Here is a 7,922-nt window from a genome sequence, read left to right as displayed (position 1 = left end):
CACCGTATAAGTGTATCCAAAACGATCGCAGACATGCTGTAAGTGCCTGTCGTCAATGGGTCATACAAGGAACATTATAAAGATCCCGGTACAATAAATAACAGTGCTGTTGCTGTTTCAAGCTGAATAAAGCTGGTGTTAAAGTACTGAGACTCAGCTTCGTGTTTTGGGGAGCAAGATGCGGACTCGCACTTCACAGCGCGCACACACACAGTCACAATGCTGTAGTAAACAGTATACGCTCGTATGGATGTTGACTATATGAGTGAAGCAAGCAGACTCACACGGAGAATAGGAGACGATTGCCAGAGAGAGAGAGAGAGAGACGCACTGGGCGAGCGAGCGAGCGAGATAAGGAGAGAGAGACACGCTGGGCGAGCGAGCGAGTGAGATAAGGAGAGAGAGAGAGAGACGCGCTGGGCGAGCGAGATAAGGAGAGAGAGAGAAGAACCATCAGCTCAGTTGTGATCACATGACACTCAGCAGACAAAGTGTATCCATACTACTCGTATTGCAAGACATCGCTCGTTTATCAAGTCAAAATTTATTAAAAATTTTTGCTCGTCTTGCAAAACACTCGTAAACCAAGTTACTCGTAAACCGAGGTTCCACTGTATAGCCAATGTACCTAACAAAGCCGCAGACTACCAAAGAAAAGTGCATTAAGGACAGTCAGTCACTCAGTCAGTCATTATCCAACCCGCTATATCCTAACACAGGGGTCTGCCTTAGCCAATCCCAGCCAACACAGGGCGCAAGGCAGGAAAAAAACCCGGGCAGGGCGCCAGCTCACCGCAGGACACACACACCAAGCACAATTTAGGATCACCAATGCACCTAACCTGTATGTCTTTGCACTAGGGGAGGAAACACACACAAGCAGAACATGCAAACTCCACACAGGGAGGACCCGGGAAGCGAACCCAGGTCTCCTTACTGCGAGGCAGCAGCGCTACCCAATGCGCCACCATACCACCCAGAAGCACAACTCACTTTATTAAATTATACAAGTTACTGTGTATTTGCATATGTAAAAAGCACCTACTGCGGTAGCCATGTCTGTCTGTCCATCTGTCTCTCTGAGCAAAACGACTTGGCTCCTGGTTAACTGATTTTGTTGAAACTTAGCACATTTATTTTTCAAGGAAATATGTCAGGACAGATCACTTTTCATCGAAATATCCCAATTGCAACATGCTGAGCACATTTTTGAAATTTCAAAATCTCCCTTCGAGAACTACAGGAGAATTTGTGAACACATCTGACTAAAAGCAGAGAAACATTTTGTGTGACTTCAACTACAAATTAGTTTAATGCTTCAATTTTACCATGAGAGCAATTACTTCAACATGTGTATTTTGTAATTTTTTATTTTACTTATTTGACAGCTGTACCTGATGAGAAAAAACTTAAACACCTGCAGTCAGGGGCACAACAAGCTGTTTGGTGGGTATATGCAAAATGTTTTATGCCCCGATTCTGCATGCATTTTATAAAGTAAAATATTCACAGGTGTCAACGACTGTATGGACATAGGCGCTACAACAATAACAACAATTGTTCTAAAACTATGTGGCAGACGACCAGGGACCTTGCCCCACTGGGACCCTTGGAGAAAGGAAGGACCGGGAGAGGGAAAATATCTTCCCCAGGGTGCAAGAGGGCAGCCCCCTGGATTACATATGGGTCACGGATGGAGAGCTTGGAAGCTCAACCGTGATGGGGTCCATGGCCACTGCCAGGGGTTGCCTGGTCCATCTCAGACCCCTGGACAGAAGAGGAACCGGCCCACCTGGAGTGCTTCCAAGGGTCCATACAGCACTTCCACCACACCAGGAAGTGCTGCAAGAAGATCATCAGGGAGTACCTGGAGCACATCCGGGTGAATTATAAAAGGGGCCGCCTCACTCCATTTGGGGAGCCGGAGTCGGGTGGATGAGGACGGAGCTTGTGAGTGGAGGAGTGGAGGCAGCAGAAGACTTGCGGAAAAGAGAAATAAGGACTGAGCCATTATTGTGGGTTGGTGCACTGAGTGTATTGAAAAAGAATAAAAGTGTGTGTTTGGACATCTGGCTGTCTTGGTGTCTGTCTGTGTCTTTCACAACTGTTATGGCAAAGGAGACACAGCCATAGCAAATTAAACTTTAATGAGCAACAGGACTGCAGTTTCCTTTCAATGCTAGAGGCTGATTTAATTAAAAGTATAAAACATAACTCTGATATTACAGCAAAGCATGTGTTAAAACTCCACAAAATATCTTTCTCTATTGTTCATCCCAATTTTTGTTCTGACTGATTAGTCTCTTCACTCCTGACATGCTATCAAAATCTCTCCGTAGCCAGTCTCTGACTGAAAAAAAAAATGATGTGCACTGATTGCATGGTGATATTGTATTTTTTTTGCATATACTGATGAGGATCATTAAACATTAATAATGGATAAATGTTTAAACCTAATTATTATACTTTATTATTATAGTTTCATTGAATTTTGTGGTTAAATTAGGATAATCCATTTATTTTCATGACTTTAATCTAATTTATAACTTTTTGATTCATGTGTAAAAGAAAAATGAACTGCATGCAAGTTACTAAGGGTTACAAGCTGACAACGCTGTTTTGCTATAATGGCAGGTTATCCATACAGGTGTCTGTCATAAGACAGGGTGCAGTAAGCTGACCAAGGACAAGTTCCTCTTTAGGAATGTGTCTGTTAGACACATGAAAGATGAACTTTCCTTCTTTAGGGCCTTATCTGACATGTGCACAAAACAGAAACGGTTGGCTGATTTGCGCAATGTAACATGAAATACTTACATTATGCTTATTGATAAGTAAGGGGAACAGGGAGTGAGGAAAGTTATTAAAAGCCGATTAAAAAAGGGTAACTTTGCTGTTCTGTTTTGCAATGTGGAATCCATGTACTCATCTGTGACTGAATAAAGACTGATTGAATGAACTGTTTCTGTCTTCCTTGGGGGTTACATCCACACATGATAAAATTATGATTATGCAGTCATCATCACCGTAAAGAGCCATTTAGGCTGGGGAATTAAACAGAGAGCTACCCTTATGGAAATTTGCATATGTGGTATATAAAAGGCTTTTTTTCATGTGACACAGATTCAAACTTTTCAGAGAAGGGTGAAATGCATAAACAAGAAAAAAGGAAAACCTACCAATACAACCTGGTTGCTAAGTGTTTCCTGAAATGTCACGCTTCAAATGTGTACTTTAACAAGAGTTTTGCAATCAGACATTGCTGTAATGAAATGTCCTGCTCAACATTCTAATAGTATCAGACTGCTTTTCTGCATTGAACTCCTCCTCATCCTGACTCATCTCTCAAGTCCTCAGGTTTCTGTATACATATATGACAATGCTGATCCTAATTAAAGCCTCTTTGAACAGTTATGAGCTGACAAATTTTCAGATGACCAATACTGTAATTGATTTTTGAAGTCAGCATGTTAGCAGTCACTGGTATTCTTGGTTGTCTGTTAGGTCACTTGCACTTGTTGAATCATGTTTTATTAATTTTGTGGATTCATGATAGATATTGTTACACAGTTATATTGGATTCAAACTAATTAAAGCATTAATTTAAACAAGCCAAACAAGGAAAAAAAAAATCGAGTATGTGCAGTAACACATAAACTCAGCTGGTATTGACTGTTCAATTCATTTTCTTTCTTCAAGACTTTTCCCTGGCATTGCCCCTTTGATTCCCCCATAGACAGCACCTACCTGTATGTGTCTGGGCATTCTTGGGGTCCCACCCAGTGGTTGGGGTGCTTATACAATGCATACTCTGCATACCCTATATTTTTGCCACTGCCTGAAGACGTGTGAATGAAGCAAACACGCGTCGTTGTAGGGCATGACCTGGGGTGGTGTCAAATGTAGGTGGGGTTGGATCAATGAATGTTATCATATAAGGAAGGTTTGACATTAAATGTATGTTTATTTGTCCAGTTTGCTGATAATGATATTCTTCTTTTAATACGATAGTATTGATATTGCTTGTTAATTCATCATTGCACTAGGTAAGTGTCATCCCTTACTATGCCAGAATGCAGAGGTAGGTCTTGTTATGTGAGAACAGTCTGGCAGACCCTGCCCCATCCAGCGCTTGTCCCTGTGGCATCTTCTGAGAACCTTAGTTGCAGCAGCTCACTTCTCTTTGATGTGTGAAAGGATTCACACAAGACAGGAAAAGGTTTGGGGGCAGCCGTCCATATACTTTAAATAGGCTGCCACAGATGATAGTTCAACAAATGAAAAGGTCTTGATAGACATCAATCGAAAATGGAACAGTTCAAACAGAGAAACATGGTGGATTTAAAGTCAGGCAGGGGTAGTGATGTCATCTGGCCCGGAACCGGTAGTGAAGTCATCGAGTCCAGGCAGATTTTCTTGAGGTTGGTCTGAAGATGAAAAAGAGTAAGGATCAGTGCACTCTGCCACCCCCTGGTCCAGTATGGAATTAACCCTTTTTGAGCCCATCAGTTGCCTCCCATGCCCACGTGTGCGACAGATGTTATTATTATTAACGTTTTGAGGGTCGAATATTATTTTCCAAAGCAAAGCTTCATGCAGTGGCCGCCATTTGAGTGTCTCTTGTGGCTTTAGCCACTCACAGGTAGTAGGCTGGCTGCCAGGCTGTTTTCACATGGCGATTGTTTTAGCAGCGGCAGTCTGTTTGGACCCCTTGTCATTGTAAGCAGCAGTCCTTCCAGGCGAACATTGCCATAGTCACGTCAGCTACACAAACCTGTTTAGCACCACAATACAATCAGCAGGAGATCGATCAGCTGATGCCGGTACCTCACATACGCTTTCGATCACTGGTAACAACATCGGAGTCTGACAAGTCAAGAGTCCAATTCAGCGATATGCAAAACATCATCCACGGAGTATTTTTGTTCACACATTCCCTTTGATCTCTCGTCAGATGTCAATTCGATTTTTTGCTGTCGTTTAGTCCTCGCTACTCACACAACCGCAGGGAATCTCAGTTAAACAAACATAGTGAACATTCCTTCTGCCAGAGTGGAACAAAAAACATAACAGCGAGATTTGTCACCGTTTACAGCAGATTACCGCCGTCAGCTCCTCCTGTTGACAAAAGTCAACATCCACCTTGAAAGAGTTCAAAACGATTCATGTTCTCCAGCTGTCTTGTTTTCTTTGTTGCCATGTTGGAGACCAGTAGCTAGGACACAATGCCCTGTTCCTAGGAGGCAGTTCCTAGAGATCACATGTCATGATATCACTAGTTCAACATTTTAAATAGCCAGTGCCACATATTCCTAATTAATCTAAGATTGGATTCCTGGAAGAAAAAAAACTTGGCATCATTTTGTATTGTTAATTTTGATTTCACTGGTTACAAGATTTTTTTTTCTACCCTTTGGTTGCAGTTTATATCTCAAGTTTCTTGGCTCTGGTTACAGGTTCCCTTTTTGGCCTATGATTTGCCACTGTTTTCTGACCATGATTCTGGTTCACATTCTGAGCTTTGTTATTTATTTGCTGTCTTCCTGGTCATGACCCCTGTGTGAATTCTGACTTCTTGTCATCTCCTGATTCCATTCTCTCTCCAAACTGCTGTTGCCTTGCACATGTAACAAACAGAATAGTGTTAACAAACTTTATGAAGTAACTAGAAAACTTTCAAAGTAGCTTACCAAGTCCACAAATGCACTTGGAAATATTTCCTTGTTTTATCACTTATTGTACAAATATTTCAGATTAACAAACAAAAACACACACGGAGTTTTAATGTTATATACAGTTGTAGGTATGGTTGTTTACTTCACTTTAAAATATTTGTGGTGTAGAAATTTTAAACATGGATGTACAGTACTTGTGTTTGAATTTTGTCTGGTGCCATTTCCGGCCTTCTGCCTAGTGCTGCTATGATAGCTTCAGGCTCACCATTCCGAATTATTTTAAGTAAATGAAATGAAAATGAAATAATATATCAACAATGTTTTATGAAGACTATTTTATTATTTTATTTACTGTTTTAAACTATTAGAGAGAAATGGAGGTACAGTTCTGTTTAGACTTCATGATGTTAATTCAGTGTGTTTACATTTATTTAAAAGGTTAGCAGCATATTGTAGTGAGGCCTCTTCATGACAGTCAGGAAAAAGGAGGGATGTGTACAAAGGGACAAATATATTCTATTTTGTTAGGATAAGCTAAGCCGAGAGATTGCATTTGTCTCAGAAGTGAACCATGGCAGACTCCTTGCTAGTTACAAAGGACATATGTTTGCATATTCCATCCATCCATTTTCTTAACTCACTGTTCCAGGGTAGAGTCATTGGGAAGTTGGAGCCAATCCACAGAAGCATGGGGTGCAAGGCAGGAACAATCCTAGGACAGACTGCACACCCAGAAAAGTCAATTTAACATCACTAAATCACCTAACCTGCATGTCTTTGGACTGTGGAAGGAAACCTGAGCACCTTGAGGAAAACCATGCAGTCACAGGGAGAACATGCAAGTGCCTGGGATGTGAACTTTGGTCACCATGTTGCAAGGCAGCAGCATTACCACTGCACCACCATCATTATTAAATCAACACAATCATCATTAGTATTAGGGGCTCTCGCTTCACTCGCCAACCCCTGTACGGGCACTATGCACTGCCGCTCATGTATGGGGAAGCGGATGCACAATTTAAACAGATTGTTATTTTCATGGGAATTATTACATATGCATAATAGGCCTAACTATTTTACATTACAGCAAGTAATTAACCATAGTAAAAAAATAATAAAACGTAATAAATTGAAAGAAAATTATGTTTCATTATGCATTAGAGGCATTTGTTGCATTAGACATTTTTGTTCTGTTTGGTTTTGAAATTAACACGCAAATAGTTTTTAAACTTACACTTTTACTGTAAATCTTTAGCAAAAACAATATTTGGAATTCAATTTTCATCAATATGGCTTTGAATTTTGATTCCGTGTTTGGAGTTACATTGTGACAACTCAACATATAACTGCCCATGAGTGAATATCGTTTCTTTCTCTCTAATAAATAAACCAAATTTTTTGAATGTCTGGCCCTATTATTTGTTAATTGTCATAGTAAAATTTATTCTAACAGGAAACTGAAAACGTTTTAATACAAATGGCATGTCAAGATCTCCTTTGGTGTCTAATGTGATACGCGGAAGATACATCCTTCTTTCAACAGTAATGCAACCGGTGTTAATGGTTGTAAATATTCTACAGGATATTGCAGGTTGATGATTTCATGTTCCACACAATCACCTACAACTGTTTCAGCATAGTCCATTGATAAGGATTTAACCAATTTGCCATGTAACCGATCGACAGTTTTTGCTTAAATTTCTTCGTTTCTCGGTGCTAGGATTGTCTGTGTACTCATTTCTTCTGTTGATAACCCTTCACGATGAAATTCTTCATTAAAATTTGGACATAAGTCTTCTTTTATTGGGAAAAAGTAAAAATTAATAAGAGCTGAGAATGCAGGAACCGTGTCTGACAAAAGCATTCAGACAAATGAGAGGTGAGAGGACTGTTGGTGTAGGCCATTATCCATAAATGGTTGAGAGGAGGGCAGAACTTGATAAAATCTCTTGACAATAGTCTTGTCTTGCGGGTCTTGAAAAAATCTCTTGGAAATAGTCTTGTCTGAAGATTTTTTTTATAATAAAGAGATATATATTATGCCAGGCGGTGCCACAGTCTGAAAAGGATCAAAACATGGAGTGGAGAGGTCAATTTTACATTTGTAGAAAGGCACCAGTCAGGAGTACAGGAAAAAAAAAAACATAAGGAAAAATAAAATGAGCTTCAGGTGATTCAGGGCAGCTTCTTCTCTCTTTTAAAGAAAGGACTGGAAGCCTCTTCTGAGGGACATGAATGAACTGGAAA

Source organism: Polypterus senegalus, chromosome 14 (assembly GCF_016835505.1).
Source record: "Polypterus senegalus isolate Bchr_013 chromosome 14, ASM1683550v1, whole genome shotgun sequence".
NCBI classification, from domain to species: Eukaryota; Metazoa; Chordata; class Cladistia; order Polypteriformes; family Polypteridae; genus Polypterus; species Polypterus senegalus.
This window is presented reverse-complemented; position numbering follows the sequence as displayed.